This window comes from Silene latifolia, chromosome 11 (assembly GCF_048544455.1).
Source record: "Silene latifolia isolate original U9 population chromosome 11, ASM4854445v1, whole genome shotgun sequence".
NCBI lineage: Eukaryota > Viridiplantae > Streptophyta > Magnoliopsida > Caryophyllales > Caryophyllaceae > Silene > Silene latifolia.
In genome coordinates, this window is record NC_133536.1 from 161,676,127 (window position 1) to 161,689,973 (window position 13,847).

At 35.5% G+C, this 13,847-nt stretch overlaps 1 long non-coding RNA gene across 1 annotated transcript; it reads right to left on the minus strand.

The window, feature by feature from the left end:
• Positions 1–3,670: 3,670 nt before the first annotated feature.
• On the minus strand, positions 3,671–5,451 carry LOC141615170 (uncharacterized). Its single transcript, XR_012529683.1, has 5 exons — positions 5,347–5,451; positions 5,107–5,190; positions 4,966–5,007; positions 4,202–4,243; positions 3,671–3,765 (listed from the first exon to the last, which is right to left on the minus strand). It is a non-coding gene; the product is annotated as an uncharacterized LOC141615170 (long non-coding RNA).
• Between the last annotated feature and the right edge of the window lie 8,396 nt (positions 5,452–13,847).

Here is a 13,847-nt window from a genome sequence, read left to right on the forward strand (position 1 = left end):
GATCAACAACCAAGTTTTTTTTCCTGCCTTGCCAAATTGCAATTGCTAGGTCCTATAAAAATGATAGACGGAGGTTGGCAGCTTATATCACAAGTTACGTACATTTTGTCACAAAATAACTTGCGGAGTTCGAGCACACTTACAGCGTGACCTAGGCCAAAGAAACAGCGCGAACTTGCAACAGCTGCGGTGTTCGCATGCGTAAGCTGATTGAGTAGTACAGACCAGCAGTCGATGACATTGGCCATAATCTGAGACCCGGGCATCAACGTCTGGAGATCAATACGCGTTATGCAATTTGGGGTGTTATATGTGACCAATTGTTCCCTACAAAGGATTAGAAAAATGAGACACGCAGCAAGTGTTGTTCATGACCTGTTTCACTGTCGTATTGAAATATAGGTAAAACTTATCTTTTACTTACTCTTTATTATGATCGTGGAATTGATCAAAGACATAATCCATTACATCCTTCCTCACCCTGAACACCGTCCTAAAACGTTCCTTGTTAAATCGCAAAGAATCGTGAGCATACGTCTTTGGTCGTGGTTCGGTGCCCCGCAATCCTCAGAACAACCTAGGTTCTCAGGTACAATGTCCATACACGGAAGGGGGGCAGTTGCATGCAGTAAGAAAGGATGGTGGATCATGTCACATCGCGGCACATAAATAGGGGGGAGGGGGGTGCAACCGGCTCAACCCTAGCACCAGCGATTTTAACTACCACACCTTCTTTGGCCGCACTAATCGTTCGCTCATCAACCCCGGCAAATGCCTCATTCACATCTGTCGTGCTCATGAAAGTCAAAGGGATTTGATTTCCACTCCATTCCGTTGAAGGATCCCCCGGGGTGACCTCCGCACCATCGACAACAACTACGTTTTCACCCCCGTTGTTAGAATGTTGTTCAACATTCTCAATTACATCCCTTAGTACAGTGGCCTGAATAAAAAATAATAAAATTAAACACCATGCTTTTGTATCCAAAAAGTTACAGGTATAACTCTAAAAGTTATACAAAGAGGTCACAGAGTTACAGAAACAATGAATTACAGTTATACATAGAAGGGCAAGAGTTATACACATGTGTGAAGTATTACAAATATTCTATAGGAGTTATACATATTTAAGTTAGAGTTATACACATATAGTTAAGAGTTGTACCAAACGGCCGTTGCAGTTGTACAGATTGAAAGATAAAGTTATACAAAGAGGCACTACAGTTACAAGGCCTCATCATAAGTTTCAACAAAGTTATACTTTATCTACTTAGAGTTATAGATGACCAATTAAAAAAAAACGAATGTATAACAAGTATATAGCGCAAATTAACAAACTTACCTCGCCAACAGGCCCACTCCCGTCCGCTGGAAGTCCACATAAAGCTTCCTTGATTTCAGCAGTAGAAAACATACACTCCATCAATTCTTGTGTATCCATTGGCAATGATGGGACCGTATATTTTTCCATCTCCTTATCTGACGGTTGATTGTCTGACAATCTTTCAACATTTTCTTTCAATCCCTCCCCATGAACTTGCTCATGCACCTCAGCACCTACCCCGGGCCGAGTTTCAGCATCCTCTGACCGTCCGTAAGCTTGGTCAATTTCCTCCACGGCGTACTTCGCCTCCAACAACAACTCTCTGACAGTTTGGACGGGGGTGCACACAACTTGATCCTCTAATACTGGGCTAGCATCTGACAACGGATTAGAAACTACTGTATCACCTCCACTTCCTCCATAATCTTTGACCATGAAACTGCAACTGATTTCGTTGGCGCGTCAGCTTTGTCTGACTCTACACGCGGCTCAACACAAGGGTTACCACCCCTGCCACCCCCATCATTGGCGAGACTAGACAGAACTTCACTTATTTGACGCGTAGTTGCATCGATTCCGTCATTTTTTTTGGGGGACTCACTAACTACCTCTCCAAATGCAGGAGCGTTACCAACGAAACCTTCACCTTTCGCAACTGCTCTCGCTTGACTACGTACTTTTGAATCTTTTCACCCTCAAAGAATTCTTGAGAGGCCTGACTAGGATTTAGGCCCGTCGGATCACTAGTTACAGTTTTAAACCTTGCGGTTACATCTGCGTACCATGAATAGAACACAATAGCGTTCCTTTGCATCTGTAGATAAAGCTCGTGAGTACGCTGCATTGAAGAAGCACAGTAAGTTAGTTATATTATAATAGATGGGTACTTTCGGTGAATTTGAAATGAATCAATCTGCAAAATATATAATAGTTTGAACTTACATCGACAGCCCTAGCTTTTAATTCCTGGTCATCCTCGACACCTGCTGGTAGTTCGATCGGAATGAACTTCTTCTCAGAAGTTGAGCAGGAGAGAGGGGGTGGGGGGCTGATAGAAACAGTAGTTTGGGTTTACGAGAGTCACTGAGGCTGATACTGTCCAAACTCCTAATATAAGAGGGATCTTGAAGGCACCTCAGATACCTAGTCTTAGACAAAGTTAAAGTACCAAATCCCCCTTGAGCCACCTCAAATTTTACCCTATCTACAAGCGAAGTTTCATCCCAATGCTTAATCAAAGGTAGATCGTTGAGGCACGGCCTACCCTTGTAATCATATCGCTGAAAGTAGCTTATCATGAGGAAGGGGATATAGCCACCCAACATCGTTAACCCCTTTTTACAGTATGTCCCCGTTTTCACCATAATTTCCAAAATATAAGAGCACCAGTCAAAATGCGGAATGGCTTTAGGGTCTTCTACAGCCCTTAAAAGCTTCAAATCTATCCCGTTGTTTGGGCTAGGTGCGAGGAATGAAGACATAGAGAACAAACAAATAGCCGGCAAAAATGATCGTCCGCCTCCTCGTACTTCATAAGTTCCTTGTGAACTTTCCCTAAACTTATTGAACTATTTGCTTTCTCCACCCCGTAAGATTGCCGCCATTTGTCCTTCAGCTCCTTATTTTCGGGATCGTTGGACCCCTTCTGCGAACCAGTAGGTACCAACGGGAGACGGTTGGGTCCAAAAGCTATCAAAAAACAGTCATGCACATCATGCTTACTGATCATAAACTCCTTCTTCCGAGAAGCCCTGAACAAATATGACCCATCAGAGAAGGACTCCAAGAATAGGCAAACGTGAGCAAGTGGGAAGCTGCTAATCTTAAGCTCCAAAAGGCCACCAAACCCAATTTTCTTAACAGCGGACACCTGATCCTCATTAAGATTTTCAATGAGAGAGACAAGCCTTTGAGGTCGACACGAAACCATGATTTCATGCACCCTCGTTACCCTTGGCTTGGCCTCAACCATCTGGGGAAAAACAAGGACAACACACAAAATTAGACATACTGTAGTTGCAATTAGAGATATTTGCAACAAAGAAATAGACATACTGTGAATTAAAGTTATACAATAAATAGTCAGAGTTATACAAAATATAAGTAAAGTTATACATTCTGATAGTAGAGTTAGTCAGAAAATATCAAGAGTTATACATTATGACAGCAGAAGTTATTCAAAATATAATCAGAGTTATACAATATATAGACATACTGTGAATTAAAGTTATACAATAAATAGTCAGAGTTATACAAAATATAAGTAAAGTTATACATTCTGATAGTAGAGTTAGTCAGAAAATATCAAGAGTTATACATTCTAACAGCAGAAGTTATTCAAAATATAATCAGAGTTATACAACAAATGACTGCAGTTATAAAAAAGTCAAACTTTGAACCTTGGAATCAGGTCCCTTCTCAGTACTTGGTACATCATCCATCTGTAGGTGACAAACAATAGGGATTCAGATTATGTATAACCAAAATTCTGTAAAATCAAATTTCTGTAAAATCCAAAATTCTTTTCACCATTCAAAAGAAGAGATAATCAGGAGAGTTATACAAAATAACAGTAGAGTTATACATATAGTAACAAAAGTTAGACAATCTGAAACTAAAGTTATATAATATGTAACTCTAGCCATAGAATGTATAACTCTATTAATAAAATGTATAACTCCAAGTATATACTGTATAACTCTAGGCATATACTGTATAACTCTAGACATATATTGTATAACTCCAGGTATAAAATGTACAACTCTAGGCATATATTGTATAACTCCAGTTATACATTATGACAGTAGAAGTTATTCAACATGTAAGCAGAGTTATACAACAAATGACTGCAGTTATAACAAAAGTCAAACTTTTAACCTTGGAATCAGCTCCCTTGTCAGTACTTGGTACATCATCCATCTGTAGGTGACAAACAATAGGGATTCAGATTATGCATATATTTAGTTGAAGTTATACATAATTCTATAAGAGTTATATAAAAAAGAATTTTGAATGGTTTGTCATCTCTTCTTTTCAACCAAAATTCTGTAAAATCCAAAATTCTTTTCACCATTCAAAAGAAGAGATAATCAGGAAAGTTAGCTATACAGAATAACAGTAGAGTTATACATATAATAACAAAAGTTAGACATTCTGAAAACTAAAGTTATATAATGTATAACTCTAGCCATAGAATAAATGTATAATTCTAGCCATAAAATGTATAACTGTAAGCATATACAGTATAATGTATAACTCCAGGAATAACTCCAGGTATAACTCTAGGTATAACTCCAGGCATCTAATGTATAACTCCAAAGTATATATTGTATAACTCTAGGCATATACTGTATAACTCTAGGTATATATTGTATAACTCTAGGTATAAAATGTATCTCTAGGCATATATTATATAACTCTAGGCATAGAAACTAAATAGAAGTAGAGTTATACATATAACAATTAGAGTTTTACATTATGAAAGAACAGTTGGTCACAGAATAAGAAGAGCTATACATCTAGTAACCAGGGTTATACATCTAGTAACCAAAGTTATACATATTGAGTACTAAAGTTATTCAAAACGTAGAAAGAGTTATACAACGACTGACTGCAGATAAATAAAAGTCAAAACTTTTAACCTGGATATCAAGTCCCTTGTCAATACTTTCTACAACATCCATCTGTAGATGACAAACAATTGGGATTAAAATTATGCATATATTTAATTGAAGTTATACATCATTCTATAAGAGTTATACCAACAAGATGAGATTTTTTACCTTTGATTCAGATTTCTTGGAAGTTTTCTTGGCATTTTTCTTGGCAAAAACCATTGTTAATTATCAAATGAACTCGTATTTGATCTGCACAACCATAATTAACAATTGAACAAATCAACATCAGCAAACCCATAATTGAAAATTGAAAAATCAAATGAACTCTTTTTATGATAGTTTAACAAAGGCAATAATTAACAAAAAACAAAGTACAAATCACTAAATAAGGAATGGAAAAAATACCTTATAAAAAAATGGAGACAGGCGAGTTTGCAGGCGAGTTGGAATTAATTGGTAGTGATGAAAATGGCGTCTTTTGAGTTGGAATTAATTGGTAGTGATGAAAATGGCGTCTGTTGAGTTGGAATTAATTGGTAGTGATGAAAATGGAGTTATCAGCAATGTGAAGAAAGAAAAAGGAAGACGAAATGACAGGAAATAGAGGGAAAAAACCGCAAGTTGTTTTGAATTATGTGGAAAATGAGGAGGGAAATGATGACAGGCTGATGGACATAACAGTAGCATGCATGGGTTAGTGGGTAAGATGAGAGAGGTAAATCTAAAATATAAGTTGAGTGGGGTTTTACTGTGCCTTTTCTGTGCAATCTTGGCCATTGGTTTGCTTGATCCAACAGCCCACATTAAGACTTATGGACTTAATATGATATAATGGCCTTAGTTGATCTCTTCTCTCTCTCTCTCTCTCTCTCTCTCTCTCTCTCTCTCTCTATATATATATATATATATATATATATATATATATATATATATATATATATATACAGGGTCAGGATCCGGTGAGAACCACTAACATAATGAGAACCATGAGAACCCTTACTAAATCATCATCAAATCTTGTTCCGAAAGTTTTGATGGATCATTTACCATTAGTTTAGTTTATTCAAACATTATTAAGTAAAACTAAAAAAAATTTAATGACTTTATGAACAAAATAGAAACTTAATGTACAAAAATACAATTAGGTATACTAAAACGGCTATAGATGCACGAAAACGAATATTAGGTGCATGAAAATTGTTACATGCATGAAAATGATTATTAGGTGCATGAAAATAACAGGCTCTAGGTGCACGAAACGAGTTTTAGGTGCGCGAAAATTGTCGGATACATGAAAATGAGTAGTCGGTGCATGAAAATTAATAAAATGTATCTCGCCTCGATTTTCGTCACTAGTTTATACTTTTTAGACCAAGAAATATGCTATCTAGCCATAAAATTCTATGCCGAATCCAAATATGTCATCATTGTTTTAAAATTAATTCCATAAGGTGAGAACCACTAGTATAATGAGAACCATGAGAACCACTAATAATAATAATAATAATAATAATAATAATAATAATAATAATAATAATAATAATAATAATAATAATAATAATAATAATAATAATAATAATAATAATAATAATAATAATAATAATAATAATAATAATAATAATAATAATAATAATAATAATAATAATAATAATAATAATAATAATAATAATAATAATAATAATAATAATAATAATAATAATAATAATAATAATAATAATAATAATAATAATAATAATAATAATAATAATAATAATAATAATAATAATAATAATAATAATAATAATAATAATAATAATAATAATAATAATAATAATAATAATAATAATAATAATAATAATAATAATAATAATAATGATAATAATAATAATAATAATAATAATAATAATAATAATAATAATAACAACAACAACAATACGGACGATTACCTTCTTCCACTGTCATTTAAATAAATTACTTCCTCTCTCCAATTTTTTTTCTCCCTTCAATCACCAAGCTTTTTCCTCAATTTGAAGACAAGCTTCAATATTCTGCTTCGTTTATCAATGGAGACGCAAATCGAACCATCTCTCGCCAATGTTGTAAATTAAATGAGGTTTGTTCAACTTCTCCATTAATTTTCCTAGAAATTCGACTTTATTTGTTGAGAATTTGTTAATTTGTCAGCAAATTATAGTTGACGAATTTTGAATCGAGTTTATATACATATAATTGGGGCACATAATTAAAAATTGTTGCCTTATGTTTGTGAAATTAGGTTTTATGTTCATAAAATTGGTAAAAGTACAGCATAAAGTCGGTAAATTAGAGTTTGGGGAAATTGAGAAATTACCTCAATTGTTTGAAATTATGAAATTGGGAATTCAATTTCGTGAATTAGGTTGGCTCTATTGGGAATGGAATTTTTTGGTTGATAACTTTATCATTCTACAGATTAAAAGTGTGCCATTTCGTTGTAGGATTTTAGCTTGTGCTCATACAAGTTCCATTTGTTTCATTTGTTTGGTGAATTTGACGATGGTAAGCGTTGTTGTCGTAAATGACTTTCAGGGCACACCTAAAGAAGGCGGAAACCACAAGTAGGCTATAACAATGATCTGGAATAGCTTTCTCATACACAGGTAATATTCATTCATCCTTATGATTATTTTTCTGATTATAGTTCTTTTGGATTGGAAAGTTTAAGCTATGGACTATTACACTGTAACTTTTGATACACATATTAAATTCTGGTTGTGGCGTAAATTCACCCTTGTATAAAGTGCTTATCGAGTAATTGCATTCACTACCTAAGAGTTACAGAAGTTTGAATTGAAAAAATGCGTGTTCGAGCACAGGCGCTATAGAAAACTAGCAACTAAGGACGAGTCGTCTGTTGGCAATGTGGTTAGTGCTAGTTATCAGTCAGTTGATAATTCCATTCTTGAGAACCTTAAAAAGGCTGCTCAGAAGCAGAAATAGTAAGATGTCGTAGAAGCCCCCAATTTATTGTTGAAGGTGTGTAGCATGAAGTATTGTTGAAGGGGTGTAGCATTAAGGTCAAGTTACATAATTTTAGATTACTTTAGAGTCTTGGGTTACGCTTATCGAGTCGGGTTAGTCATACTTAGGAGGAAAATTAATAATTTAATATTTGTAATGCTTGATTTAGCAATTTAATTGTTTTGACACAGGACCTGAAGTTTACATATTTCATACACATACAACGTTATTTCATACACATATAACGCCTTTTCATGCACGTATAAGGAAAGTATTAAGGAACTTGAGAAATGTGATTAATTAACATAGTAATGTAATTGTTTTGGGGACGGGATTGAAACTAGGGTAATAGTGCCGCCTAATCCAACCCTAAGCCCTTTCCCTTATTATCATTCGAACGGCCACAAGACCAAAAGACACCCTAGAGGGGCAGAGTGAACCTTTTTTAGGGGGACGGGTATAAAACTAGAGAATGCACATATATTACTTTTTCATGCATGTACAAGGTTGTTTATTGCACATATATTCCTTTGTACAAGTCAGTTGAAAATAAGTGAAAGTAACGCATTTTCTAACACAAAGACTACCACCATATGCTGTTTCATCAAGATGATTTTATCATAGCATGATTCATTTACCCATCAAAAAAATTGCTTTTAAATTGTGCTTCCAATAATGGTTGATTTGGTAAATGGAAAAATAGACTATAAATGCTTGTTCTTGTCAAGATTTAGTTTTTAATGTGTGGAACGAACCATTCATCCTGTTTATATGGAACACGTGTTGTGCGTCCCTCATTTTGCGGACAATTATAAATTGAGCCTACTTGCTGCATTTGTCTATTTATACTTTTGAAGCTGCTTCACTATGCACTGCTATATTATTGGTTACAAAGGTAACAGAATGCGCCATTGACGCATTTTTTATGCTAATTGGATTTCGGATGGATGATCCCTCTTAGAGTGGATGAGTGTGGGATTTCGTAAGTGGGATGCTATGTAACTTACGAACAGATGCTAACATACTTTTTTTTAGGTGTTGGGTGATTTGTAGGATCTTTTGCTCTCGGGATAACAAGAGTTGTATATCTGAAAAAAATCTTTGAAAAATAAGTTTTCGCTTCTGCCATAGGCTAGAAATGATCCCGATTTTGTTCTTATTTGGATGTCTGAGGCTAATATTATGCTTGGTTAATTGATTTTTTGCATGTTGTATGATTCCGACATTTAATAAAAAGTGCATTATTGAGTGCACTATACTATTTTTGTTGTGGCAATCTTGCAGGGTGCGATTACTTATTGAGATGTGTTGTGCTCTTTTGCTTATGATGACTTAATTTGTAAATGTCTAATGATGCAGTTTATTTTGCGCTCGTCTTTTGATTTTGTGATGCTGGCTCTTGGAAACATGCTGATTGATATGTGTTGTTTTATGTTTGGATCGTTCAGAGTTTCTTTTTTGCGAAGTTGGTAGACTCTAAATATGTTCTCATGAGTCACACATGTGATTGCCTTGTGCTTTTGAGCAGTATAACTACTTATTTTCATAATTGGATGGAGAATGCTAGATATTTGGTTAGGTAACAAGTGAATCATAATATCATATTGCACATTTGTCCAAGTTACGATTTTCGGCTCCAATCTTGTACAATATTTAATCAGAGGGGTTATACAGGTGGAAGTTTCTTCATATTTGCGTTTTTAAGATTAGTGTCAAATGGATTTGTGTCTCCTAAACTTGGAGGTCTACCTGTATTTAACATCATGCTATTAAGGGTCTGATTATATGTAATAATAATGTCCAAAAATTTAGGACCGGAATGGGTTTAGGGTTGCCCTAAACCCTTCCTTTTATTATCATTTGAACGACAGCAAGATCAAAAGATACTCTAGAGAGGCAGAGTGAACCCTTTCTAGGGGGACGGGTATAATACTAGGGAATGCACATGTATTGCTTTTTCATGCATGTACAGGGTTGTTTAATGCACATATATTGCTTTTTCATGCATGTACAGGGGTGTTTAATGCACATGTATTGCTTTTTCATGCATGTACATGGTTGTTTAATTCACATGTATTGCTTTTTCATGAAAGTACAGGGTTGTTTAATTTTAGGGGATGGGTATCCTAAAATTCTCCAGTTTATAATATCTTTTATAGTCATTAACGTTTCTACATTACGAATATTTACATTTTACTTATTTCGAAAGCCAATTGACTCAAATGGCAGAGCATTGTGCAATGCACAAGATGTGGGTTCAACTCCCATATTGGCTATGAAATATTAGTGTTTCTTTTACATTTAGATTACCAGAGATAAGGCCTTGTAAACTTTAATCCTATTTCAAGTAAGGCATGCATGATGCATGTATGGTAATAGTTTCTATATTTTAGCTCGCCTTTGAAATTATGATCACTATAAACCTATTACACTGTCTAGGCTAGGCGTTCTTATTGCATGCACGAGTCTAATTATGGCCTGCTCGACTTTGCCCAAACATGATTATAGCCTGCTTAATCTTAATTCGACTGCATTTCCAATCATGGAATTTGTTATTTAATAGGCTATATGGGACTCGAACCCATACCTGTAATACCCGTATTTTGTTATTAATAATTTACGTAATTTAATAATTAGTTAAAAGCATTTCTAATAATAATTACAAATAAAACGTTGGTTGAATAATAAATTAAGTAAAGCAAGTCGGGAATTGGGCTTAGCTAGTAATCGAGTATTGGACCACATGCCATTAAGTAGTGGGCCGAAATTTAATAAATAGGGTAGGAGTGTGATCGGGATTTATATCGGGAATTTATAACATAATGTGAAAATAATAAATATATAAAGATAATAAATATATTGATACTAATAATAAGTTATGGCGATAATAAATTAGTAAAGATAAAATAAGGGAATCCTACTTATGGTAATAGTAATAAAAATAATAATAATAATAATAATAATAATAATAATAATAATAATAATAATAATAATAATAATAATAATAATAATAATAATAATAATAATAATAATAATAATAATAATAATAATAATAATAATAATAATAATAATAATAATAATAATAATAATAATAATAATAATAATAATAATAATAATAAATAATGCTCCTTTTTTCTATTGATAGAAACAAAAGCCCAGGTGTTGATGGTTATAATTCTGGTTTCTTTAAAGATACATGGAGTATCACTGGCCCTGATTTCCAAGCAGCAGTCCAGGAATTCTTTGAAAAAGGACGAATGCCACAGGTTGCTAACTCTACCATCATTGCTCTTGTTCCTAAAAATGATGCTCCTTCCTCTGTAACTGAGTATAGACCTATCTCATGCTGCACAGTTTTTTATAAAACTGTGAGTAAAATCCTTGCTAACAGGATGAAATCAGTGTTGAATTCTATAATAGGGCTTGAGCAGGCTGCTTTCATAGAGGGCATGGACCTCTTTGATAACTCCATGGTTGCTCATGAGGTTGCTTTTAAATACAATAGGAGCCTCCTGACACCTAGATGCATTTTAAAGGTGGACATCCGCAAAGCCTTTGACTCTGTCAGTTGGGATTTCCTATCCAGCTGCCTGACTTTGTTTGGATTCCCTGAAAAGTTCAGAAATTGGATCTTGGCCTGTGTTACTACCTCCCACTTTTCTTTGAGCATAAATGGTTCCATTGAGGGGTTTTTCCCTGGCAAACGGGGTTTGAGGCAAGCAGACCCTCTTTCTCCATATCTATTTGTCATTTGTATGGAAGTCCTTTCAAGAATGTTGAGGAATCTACCAGTTTATCCAGGCTTCTCTTATCATCCCAAATGCGTTCAAGTCAAGTTAACCCACCTTATCTTTGCAGATGACTTGTTGGTTTTTACCAGAGGAGACCTCCCATCTGTTCTTGCTGTGGATAAATGCCTCAAGTTCTTTGCTGCCCTATCTGGTTTACAAGTTAACCCCATGAAATCTAATCTTTATTTTGGTGGAGTTAATCCTCACGTCAAGCAGCTTATCCTGAGTACTACTGGCTATATTGAAGGAGATCTTCCTGTTCGATACCTGGGGCTTCCTTTCTTCAGTTCCAGACTCACCCACAAAATGTTCCTCCCTATGCTTGACAAAATAAGGGAAAAAATTTCTCACTGGGCCAACCATCAACTCAGTTATGCTGGTAAGATAGCCCTCATAAACTCTGTCATTTTTGGTCTTCATAACTTTTGGGGTTCAAGTGTCCTATTGCCTAAAGGAATTGCCAAGAAAATTAATAGAATGTGCTAAGATTTTCTGTGGGGTATTAAGGAGGGTAGCCGGAGGATGGTGTTTAAAAGTTGGGAGAGTTTTTGTTTGCCTAGACAGGAAGGTGGCATGGACATAAAGGAAATTCTCAGCTGGAACAAATCACAACTTATGGTCTGGGTTAAAAAAATCATCACTGATGCCCCGAATATTTGGGTGAAATGGGCTAAGGCTTACTTGCTAAAGGGGGGAGATTTCTGGGAATTTCGTCTTACAGCTGCTCACTCATGGTTTTGGAGTAATGTCATAGCAATGAGGGACTGTTTGCTCCAAATCACAGGTGGGAAAGCTCAAGCTATCACTCTGCTGCAAACTCCTAACTACAAGCAGAGAGTGTACCAGCTGTTAAGGAAGAAAGGCACGCCATTTCCTATGCACAAGACCTTTGGTGACTCGTTTGCTTATCCTAAACATGCAGTGGTCGGAGTCCTGGCTGTCCAAAACAAGCTCCCTACTGTTGATAACTTATGCAGTAGGGGTATGGTACTTGTTAATCGATGTGTACTGTGTGAGCATCAGGCTGAGTCTGCAGCCCATTTGTTTTTTTAGTGCTCTTACTCAAAGGAAGTTTGGCTAAGAGTGGCAGCCTGGCTGAGGTGCACTTCCTCTACTGTTCTGCGTTTTGTTTGCTCCTGGTTCAAAACTCATAACAGAGGACGCAGTTGGCTCAAGAAGCAAAGAAGGTGTGCCTTGCTTAGTTCCATTTATCTCATTTGGGCTGGAACGCAACAAACGGTATTCCAGAATCTAGCTCGTCCTCCCTCTTCTCTGATTTGGAAGGTCAAGTACCTAGTTTTTGTTCGTTCTCAATGTAATGACAGTTAGCTTATCAGTCTTAGCTCTTTTATGTTGGTTCCTTGTATGGTTATAGGTGGCCTCCCTGGCTTTCCTTGTAGGAATTATAGGATCTGTACCTCCTAACTTTATATTTTAATATAATGATCCTAATTTTTTTGCAAAAAAAAAAAAAAAAAAAAAAAAAAAAATAATAATAATAATAATAATAATAAGATTTGGGATCATATGAGAACAACCCATTAGGTGAGAACGGTGAGAACACTTTTCAACCATTAGATTTAACTCCACTAAATCTAATCTAAGGGTTGTGATTAACTCTATTATACAACCACCTATACAACCCAATCCATTGACCAACATTAACCACCGGAAAAGTCAACGCCACCGGTCAATGGCGGTCAACAACGGTGGTTTGGCCGCCGGTCAAGGAAGGTCAACGTCCGGACAAATTCAGTGACCCGTCGGAAAAGTCAACGCCACCGGTCAACAACCGAACAAATTCAGTCAACGGTCAATGGCGGTCGGTCAACGGCGGTGGCTGGCAGTGGCTGGCGTTGGCCGGCGGTCGGTCAGCGGCCAGTAGTCAAAGATGATAAACCACTAAGTGAAACTTCAAAAAGGTTGTTAGTGAGGCTTGAACCCAAGACCTCTTGGTTGAGATGCACTTGCTATTACCACTGTGCCACAAGCATCTTGTTGCTATTTTTGTATCTCTTTTGATATATGTATGTATGTTAAGACATGAGTTAAAACAATATGTACCTATAATAATTATTAAATGTACTTCTAACTTATATATAATGTACATTCAGTATAAAATCAATGTAATGCTTA